The 8,121-nt window shown below is 44.3% G+C and overlaps 1 long non-coding RNA gene across 2 annotated transcripts; it reads left to right on the top strand.

The window, feature by feature from the left end:
* The first annotated feature begins 592 nt into the window (after positions 1-592).
* LOC142567689 (uncharacterized) lies at positions 593-3,072 on the top strand. Of its 2 annotated transcripts, XR_012825217.1 has the most exons (4): positions 593-952; positions 1,726-1,760; positions 2,555-2,629; positions 2,698-3,072. It is a non-coding gene; the product is annotated as an uncharacterized LOC142567689 (long non-coding RNA). The 2 variants fall into 2 exon arrangements; XR_012825216.1 differs by having other exon boundaries at positions 593-1,760.
* The last annotated feature ends 5,049 nt before the right edge of the window (positions 3,073-8,121 follow it).

The raw sequence follows: 8,121 nt of genomic DNA, 5'->3' as shown, positions 1-8,121 counted from the left end.
AGCTCAAAAGCAGAGAGGTGACATAAGGTTAAAAGGGTAGGAAGACGTATTTAAAGAAAATCGAGAAATTCAATAACACACAACACAGATAAAAATAAAAGGCAAAATAAAAATCTGAGCATGGTGGCAACTGCCATCCATAGAGTTAGTAGAACAACTCTAGAGGAAAAGCTGGGCCGGAAAAGTGGGAACCTCTAGGGCGCCGCCCTGTTGCTACTGGTCAATGTGGCCAGCGCAATTACTATTGAAAGAGCTGAAAGAAAGTACAGGTCACCTTATGCTTTCTCATCTAAAAACACATACCTGATGGCTTCATGAAGGTGGTACGTTAACATTAGGTTAACGAAAGCGATCGCTAAGTCCGCGACTTATGTAAATCACGATGTACGCATTCATGCAATAAAGGATGACGCGAATTGCGGTTTCGAATCTGTTTTTTGGATGCGTCGTAGTTTCGTACAGTTTAGGTTTGACATGCGATCGCGCGTCGACATCGGACGGTATGGCACACACACTCGTGCCTTGTGTGCCACCGAAGCCCCGAAGTGCTCTGGCATATACCTTCACATGTAAGTAAACAAATGTATCTCCTTGTTGAGAATATCACGTGAGTAGGCAGCTCTTGTGGTGCATCACAATCGTTTGAGAAGCGTCACAGTAGAGCATTTTTCTGCATGCGGAGCGGTGTTTTTATTTGCAGGTTTCCCTTCAGTAGGAAATTGCTGGACAGGCGGACCAGCGCACCGGAATTGTACTGGCGAAGCCGCAAGCAACTCAAAGAATCTGTTTAATTGTTGCACTTTGAACAATCATGCTTCTACAAAGGCCACAGCAGACAAACAGCCTGATGCCGAGTATTTCTGTGCCACGAAGTAATCAAAAGGCGAGTGCCTATAATGCGGACGAAATCGAGTGCATCGAGACTTAGAACGGCAGAAAGCTCAGCTACTTGGTAAGGATTCATTATGCAAAACAGAGGTGAGGCGTGCAGACAGGACACAAGAGTAGAGAAGTGGGCGGCGCTCGTGTTGTTTGCTTGTAAATACTGTACTCTTGTGTCCTGTCTGCACGCCTCACCTCCGTTTTGCATGACGAGTGCATCAACCCACATATTAATAGCATAGGCGTTTTATTAACTGTGCAATATTTTCAACGCTTCCTTGCATGCCATTTCATGTGGAATATCTTTTCTGGTCACAAATTTGTGCAGCGAATCTATTTGCATGATTGACTCCGGGCCTGCGGGAACGTTCACTTGCACTTGATGCTGAGTCTTTTACATGTATCCCTAAACTGAAGATATGCACATCGGATCCCTGCGAGCATTTTCAAAAGTCAATTATTTTAGACAACAGGCACATATGCAATACTGACATAATCCCGAGTACCACTAAGCAGCTGGGACACATTTTTGTTGACCATACTCGCAGGTAAAATAAGTAGATCATGTGGACAGCTCCAGCTCATTCTCCTTAAATCAGTGTGTACAAGGGGTATGCAAAAATAATTTTTTTCACGCGCACCGATTATTTTGCTGCATAAGCAAGAGAACCCACCACGTTAGTGTAACGTATCTTGCACATCACACTAATATGTGCTTTAATTTACCAAGTGAGATGAGTTACTTTTATGGCTCATTCAGTCATATCACACTGCAAGCTGCATTCATCAATCTTCAATTGGATTTTGCAAATGTTTAATGAAACATGTTTCCCTTTTATGCAGATATGCAATGGCAAGCCCTTCCGTGTGTTCCAAAGGTAAAATTTAAGCTCTAAATTAAAAAAGACATTTTTAGTCAGAAACAAGCAAAAATGGTGAACGCAGAGTATCGAAGCCCAAGGTACAGAAATTATGAGAAGTGTCGAATGATTTTAAGGAAAGAGTCGTATTTGAAAATGCAAGACTCTTTAGTGGAGGTCAAGTAAGTCAATATGGGTAGAATACTCTGCAAAATTATGCGAGTGAGGGGATGTCAAACAATAGGTCAGGAAATGCGTTGTTTTTCTGCAAAAAAAAAGGTGATTGCCATTACATAAGTAATTTTAGCATCATGAGACTGGTGCTTGATAAATTCAGAAATAAACCAAAAAACAAGACAAGCGAAAATAAAAAAACAATTTAATGATGCTCTCTCCACACTGGGATAAATAAAAACAAACACATCACATCTAATGTGGACATATCAGACGCCTTGTGAAACACTAAAGGAAAAATTCAGTTTCGAGCTATGGAACTTGCCGCATAGATGTGGGGGGCCTTGCACTAATAGTGATAGTTACCACTGCATTTAAAAATTGAAAGCATTCGTGCAGACAAGGATGATTCTTTATATTTTTGGCTACCACTTCAAATGCCTCCACCAAGTGTTACAATGCTGCACGCAGCCATACTAAGGATCTCGCAGCAATACCTGAAGGTAAAAAGCAGAAGCAGTCAAAGTCCTGGTGTGTACTGGACAGTGTTTGAAAATTTTTGGGCAAGAAGAGTGCAAGAAGCAGACATAACTGCATTGATTTCAATAATTTCCCATTTGAATGGCCTTTTTGTTTAGACAATGCCTACGCCTAGCCACAGCAGCTCCCTCATACAGACTCCTTAAGCCAAGAGGCCGTGGAGGCAAATGCAGGTAAGAGGCAAAAAGCAATAGCACTGGTATCGACATTCATCTAATTTCTTTCTTTTTCTTTTGTTTAGGCAGCCAGCACACCTCGAACAGCCACCTTGACTGCGGGTGTGTCACCCTAGTCGCCAAGGAAATATTTGAGGGAAAGCGGCCGGCAATGTGAACAGCCACTTCTCCATGTAAACGATACTCTTTCTCTCGGATGACTCCTACGCCTCGCCAAGCCAGCACACTTGTGCACAAAGATGCCGTGGAGGCACGTGCAGGTCAGAGGCAAGAAGCAGTGGCACTGGTGTCGACATTCACCCAATTTCTTTTTCTTACACTGAGGCAGCCAGCACACCTCGAACAGCCACCTTGACTGCGGGTGTGTCAGTAGATTCCTGTTGTACATATGCTCATAATAAACTTCAGTAAACTTGAACTTGATAATAAACTTGAAGGCAAATGGGACATTGATGCATTGTATTTTTGAACATTTATTGTACACATACAATATATGTTACAATTTGCAGTGCTACAGAGCGTATTTTGAAGCTTCCCCCTATATTTTGCACCTTTAATTACGTATGTGTTGTGTGGCCCTCAATGCAGTTCATGTTGTAGCAGCTGCTCTGTCTGTGTATCGCACATTGGCTTAAGCTCGTGATATCTACATACTTCTCTCACATATACAAAATAAAGTTCTATGTAGTCCTCAGTGTTACAACAAAAAATGAAAGTAAACAATCCGATCGTGGAATTGTGTTTAATACAGTGATTCCTATGACAGTTACTGACAAGTTGACAATTTGAACTGGTGAACTGGTCCATAGCCTCCTCTATTTTTCAAAAATAAAGGAGGCTATGGATCCGTCATGGCAAGGAATTGTATGTATACATAAAAAGAGGGGGGCATGTGAGTGTGTGTTTGTAGTAGGGGGTATAGGATTAGGGCGGTACGAAATAATGTACCAACACCGTCCTCTAGACCCATTGCGTTAAGGTACCGTAACAAAGCGTATTATGCATAAAGTTCACACAACCAACTCTGATATTACTGCACACGCCAGGCGACGCGAGCTACATTTGTCATGACGCATTCGCGACTGCACCGGATGCCCTCCATATTATTCTGTTTAATCGTGCACACTGCACCGAGGCAAAAGAAAGATCATGGGCGCAGGTAGGGTGGCGCAGGTGCCTTTAAGGTATCTCGACCTTGCGAGGCTCTGCTGCGCGTGCCAGGGGAGCTGTCCGTGCGAACACTCCCTGGCACACACCTGCTTCGGCGGCTCCAACCTACGTACCCTTCTGCTTCGAGCTTTGATCCCCCCACTGTCCCTTGGGTGCCCTCGAGTTCGTGCGCCGCCTGCTTTATTATAATCTCAGGTGCTCTCCTGAGACTTCCGTTTGTAGGTTACATGTGCCCTACCCCAACTGGATCAGTGCTTATAATAATAAAAAAGCCCGATCTATCGTCGCGACGATAGATCGCGAAAGCGGCTTTTGCAACATGCCGCGCCCGTGCGAAGAGAATTACGGAACGCCAACGAGGAATCTGACCACAGCTTCGAGCTCGTAACCTCGTCGAGTGACACTCCTGCAACAGGCGTGACCGCTGAAAACCGCATGCCACCGGAAACTTCAACAGGATCATCCCTCGGTTGCATAACTGCCACCTGTACGGCCAACATGGACCACACCCGCGCCGTCCCGCAACATAGAATAAAGAACAAACTTATAAAGCCCAAACACACGGCTGCACGCACACATCACGACAGTACAAGCGAGACGCCATGCTGCTACGCTGCTACTGTTGCCGGATTAAAACTGACTACTGTCACCAAGTCTAGCAAGCGTCTCAGGAGCTGGCAACCTCGGCGCGTAGCAACATGGCGGCGCTCTTGCGGTTCCCGATTTCAATGCATGGGCCCTATGGGTAGCTTGCCCTCTAGAGTCAGTATAGTAACTCTATGCTGCCATCGCCCCGTTTCAAAGGGGACGCTCCTACCTTCCATCCATCCATTTTACTTTACAGAAACCATTGACCATAGAGTTTCTCAGTGAGAAACTCTATGCCATTGACATAAACAATCGAGCGTCTAAGGATGTTTTTTTACCTCAGGCAAATAGGCAGTTGATTTTTTAAAAATTTGATTGTTGAAGCTGCTTTTTAGTCATAGCGTCAAGGTTTTTGTACTTGCTTAACCCATAGAGTTTCCTACAAAATTACTAGAGGGAACTCTGGCGCTGCAGTCGTTGTCCTACCATGGTAATGATGGGAAGTACATGGATTTGTCTGATCTTCGTGCTTGTGGCTTTAAACGTACTTGTGGCTTCGTTTATAGCTCTTTCTGGGCTTTTCATCGTAGAGTTATCATACTGACTGTACTGCTCTATGCTTTTCTTTCGGCATCTTTTCGGTTACAGCGTCGGCCCGTCTCGGCTGAATGTGAACGTATTGAAAGCGGTGAGCTCAAAAGCTGTAACTGCCGCAGTGGCGTGACTGGGATGACCGAACGATCTATGAGCGAGCAACGAACGGCGGTACCAGCGTCACTGAGAGCCTCTACAATGCTCGCGGCGTTAATTTTTTAATCGCTGGCTTGAAAAGGCGGACGTGTGTCGTTTGTTTCTGTTTTTTAAGCGTGGACAAAAAATAAAACATGGACACATGTAATTTTTTGCGTAATTGCAGCTTATTGCGCTAACTGATTCCTTACGCTGTCAGATGCTACAGTAGAATTTTTTGTAGGAAACTCTATGACAGTAGACGCAACGGCACACGACGCACGGCCTATGCGGTAGCAGACGATGTTTGTAGCAGACGAAGTCGTTTTTTTCCCCCGCTCTGACGGCACAAGAAATAGTTGGCAGAATTCGTATGCGTTATTTTAACGCGTAGTAGCTGTAGTCGCAACCTACACATAATGCCATTTATCGGTGTGTCCTGTTGTGCATGCTACATATCAAAGTATTTCTAAACCGACAGACATTATAAAATTGGGAGTGGGGGGGAGGGAAAGACTATTGCACTTCACGCAGCCTTTCAGCATAATTTATTAAATGAATCTCGTGTGACTCACACCACTGCATAATAGCAGAGGTGCTCACTTCACAACTTTATTAGCACAATCTTTTATACGTCGAACGAAACTAGCGAAACGGAAATATTGCCTATTCCCATCATTTCCATCGTCCCTTTCCACCCCTCCTTTCCCCCAAAGCTGTGAGCCATAGTCCATAAATATGTAGTAGCCCACTTGGCCTGCGCAAAAATAAGCAAACGCGTACTCATTAGTTACTAATGATGTGTGTATGCTCTCTTACCTGCTTAAGCACACTAGTACGGCACCATCACTTACAAAAATGAAGCGTCATATCTGAAAAATAATTTCTATCTGGCACTGCATTTTTCAAATTCTTGCTAAATCTAGTTACCAGTCACAAAGGCAACACTGGTACTACAAGCTTTTTTCTCCTAATCTTTTGGCGTTTGCATTTTTCTAAGCGCGTGCTGTCAATTAATTTCAGTATTTTTATATAATAATTGTGAATTGTCGCATTCACTAAGCAATATGTTGCTCAATACGATCAATTTGCAAAGCTACAAAGCCGTTTGAAGCCGGAAAGACGAAGTTTAGGCAAATCCATGTACTTCCCATAATTCCCATGCTAGGACAACCGCTCCCATTGTAGCTCACGTAGACACTAGCGCCACAGTTCCCTCTAGTAATTTTGTAGGAAACTCTATGGCTTAACCACCGACAGCCTATTGGTAACCATGTGTTTCCTGGCCGTTGGCGTTCGAATACTACGGCGGTAAAACATTTTCAAAAGCATGCTGGTTTTGTCTGCGAGTCATTACATAAACGTGCTGTAAGAAGGTCTACTCTTGGCAAAGAATAGTGCCTCATTTTGTTTAGGCGTTGATTATCATAATGAATGCGGCGGAGGTTGAGGGAGTACGCTTGAAGGTACGTTTTTATGCCGTTTATCTCCATAACACCGTAAGTACGCAAACCGATGTCACAGAACACCCGATGCATCATTGTGTGTTCTCCGTCATCGCTTGTTTGTTGTACGCCTACTAATTCTTCATTTCTTCTTCAAGTGTTGTATCCTCCTTTTGTCCTTGTTCTTTTGTGCTTCACTTACAGTATGTCGTTCCGTCAGCTGTAATGCGCATTTGCAAAACCAGTACGTTTGATAAGACGCAGTGGTTATCATAATTTCACTACACATGTATTAAGCTAGCACATATGGTTCAGATACAGATACCTGTATGCGGACTTGCACGACGTTGATGCGGAGATTAGGATAATTATGACACCCGTAAGGAAGAGGCAGCTGACGGCCGTAAGCTGTTGCGTTCTTTCCGCCAAACTACCCGGCCTGGTGGTGCTGTAAAGATGCTGTATAAAAGTGACACGCGGTGACAGGGAAATTATTATACTTAGCAGCCGACCGTACGTTTTGTAGCTTAGGTCTTCTTTCTTGTGCGTTTGTGCTACCCTTATTAATGAGCCATTTCTTGACTATGTTCATGACTATGTAACCGCGTTTGTGTGGATGCGTAGACGTGTGCTTTTTGTTGTACTTGTAAAATGCAAATAAAATATTTTCAGGCTTACTCAATCTTTGGTGTCGTGTGCGTTTATTCCAGTCGAGGCCATCGTGCCATCTGGAAACCGCATTCTGTCAGTAGCCCAACACGAAATGCAACAGCTGGAGCGCGGCGGCACAACTCGGGGTAACGGCGGCGTAATAAACGAAAAAGCGCTCGAGATGCCCTTAAAAGTCAGTTCAGAGTGTGCCTTAACTCGATATGACTCAGCGCTACACGTATTCTGCTGCGCCTCGATCGTGCTCCCACCAGTTTGGTTGCTGTGTGGCAAACGTAGCGCCTGCATATATATGTAGGCGCTACGTTTGCCACACAGCAACTAAACTGGCGGGAGCACGATGGAGGCGCAGCAGCCAGAAACCCAGTAAAGCCACAGAACACCTGGTAAACTGTGCAAAACCCCGGATGGATGGATGGAAGGTAGGAGCGTCCCCTTTGAAACGGGGCGATGGCAGTTGCCACCATGCTCAGATGTTTATTTTGCCTTTTATTTTTATCTGTGTTGTGTGTTATTGAATTTCTCGATTTTCTTTAAATACGTCTTCCTACCCTTTTAACCTTATGTCACCTCTCTGCTTTTGAGCCACCAATCCTCCAATCGCCTTTTGCTAATTTCCACCGCATATTTATTTACATGACTATCATCTCTGAACCCTAGGGCCTCAGGAAGGGTGACTGTGGCCGCATCGACATCGGGGTTGATACCATCACATTCTAGTATGAGGTGTTCCATCGTTTCTACATATTTACCACACACAGTACATGTGTCTTCTTCTTCGTTAAATTTCTTTTTATAGCTCCGCGTTCTAAGACATCCTGATCTAGCTTCAAAGAGTAGGGCACTGCCTTTTGAGTTATCATAAAACGCTTCCTTCCTGATCTGCTG

Source organism: Dermacentor variabilis, unplaced genomic scaffold, assembly GCF_050947875.1.
Source record: "Dermacentor variabilis isolate Ectoservices unplaced genomic scaffold, ASM5094787v1 scaffold_14, whole genome shotgun sequence".
Taxonomy (NCBI): Eukaryota; Metazoa; Arthropoda; class Arachnida; order Ixodida; family Ixodidae; genus Dermacentor; species Dermacentor variabilis.
The sequence above is the reverse complement of the archived record's forward strand: the minus strand, read 5'-3'. Positions and strand labels throughout refer to the sequence as shown.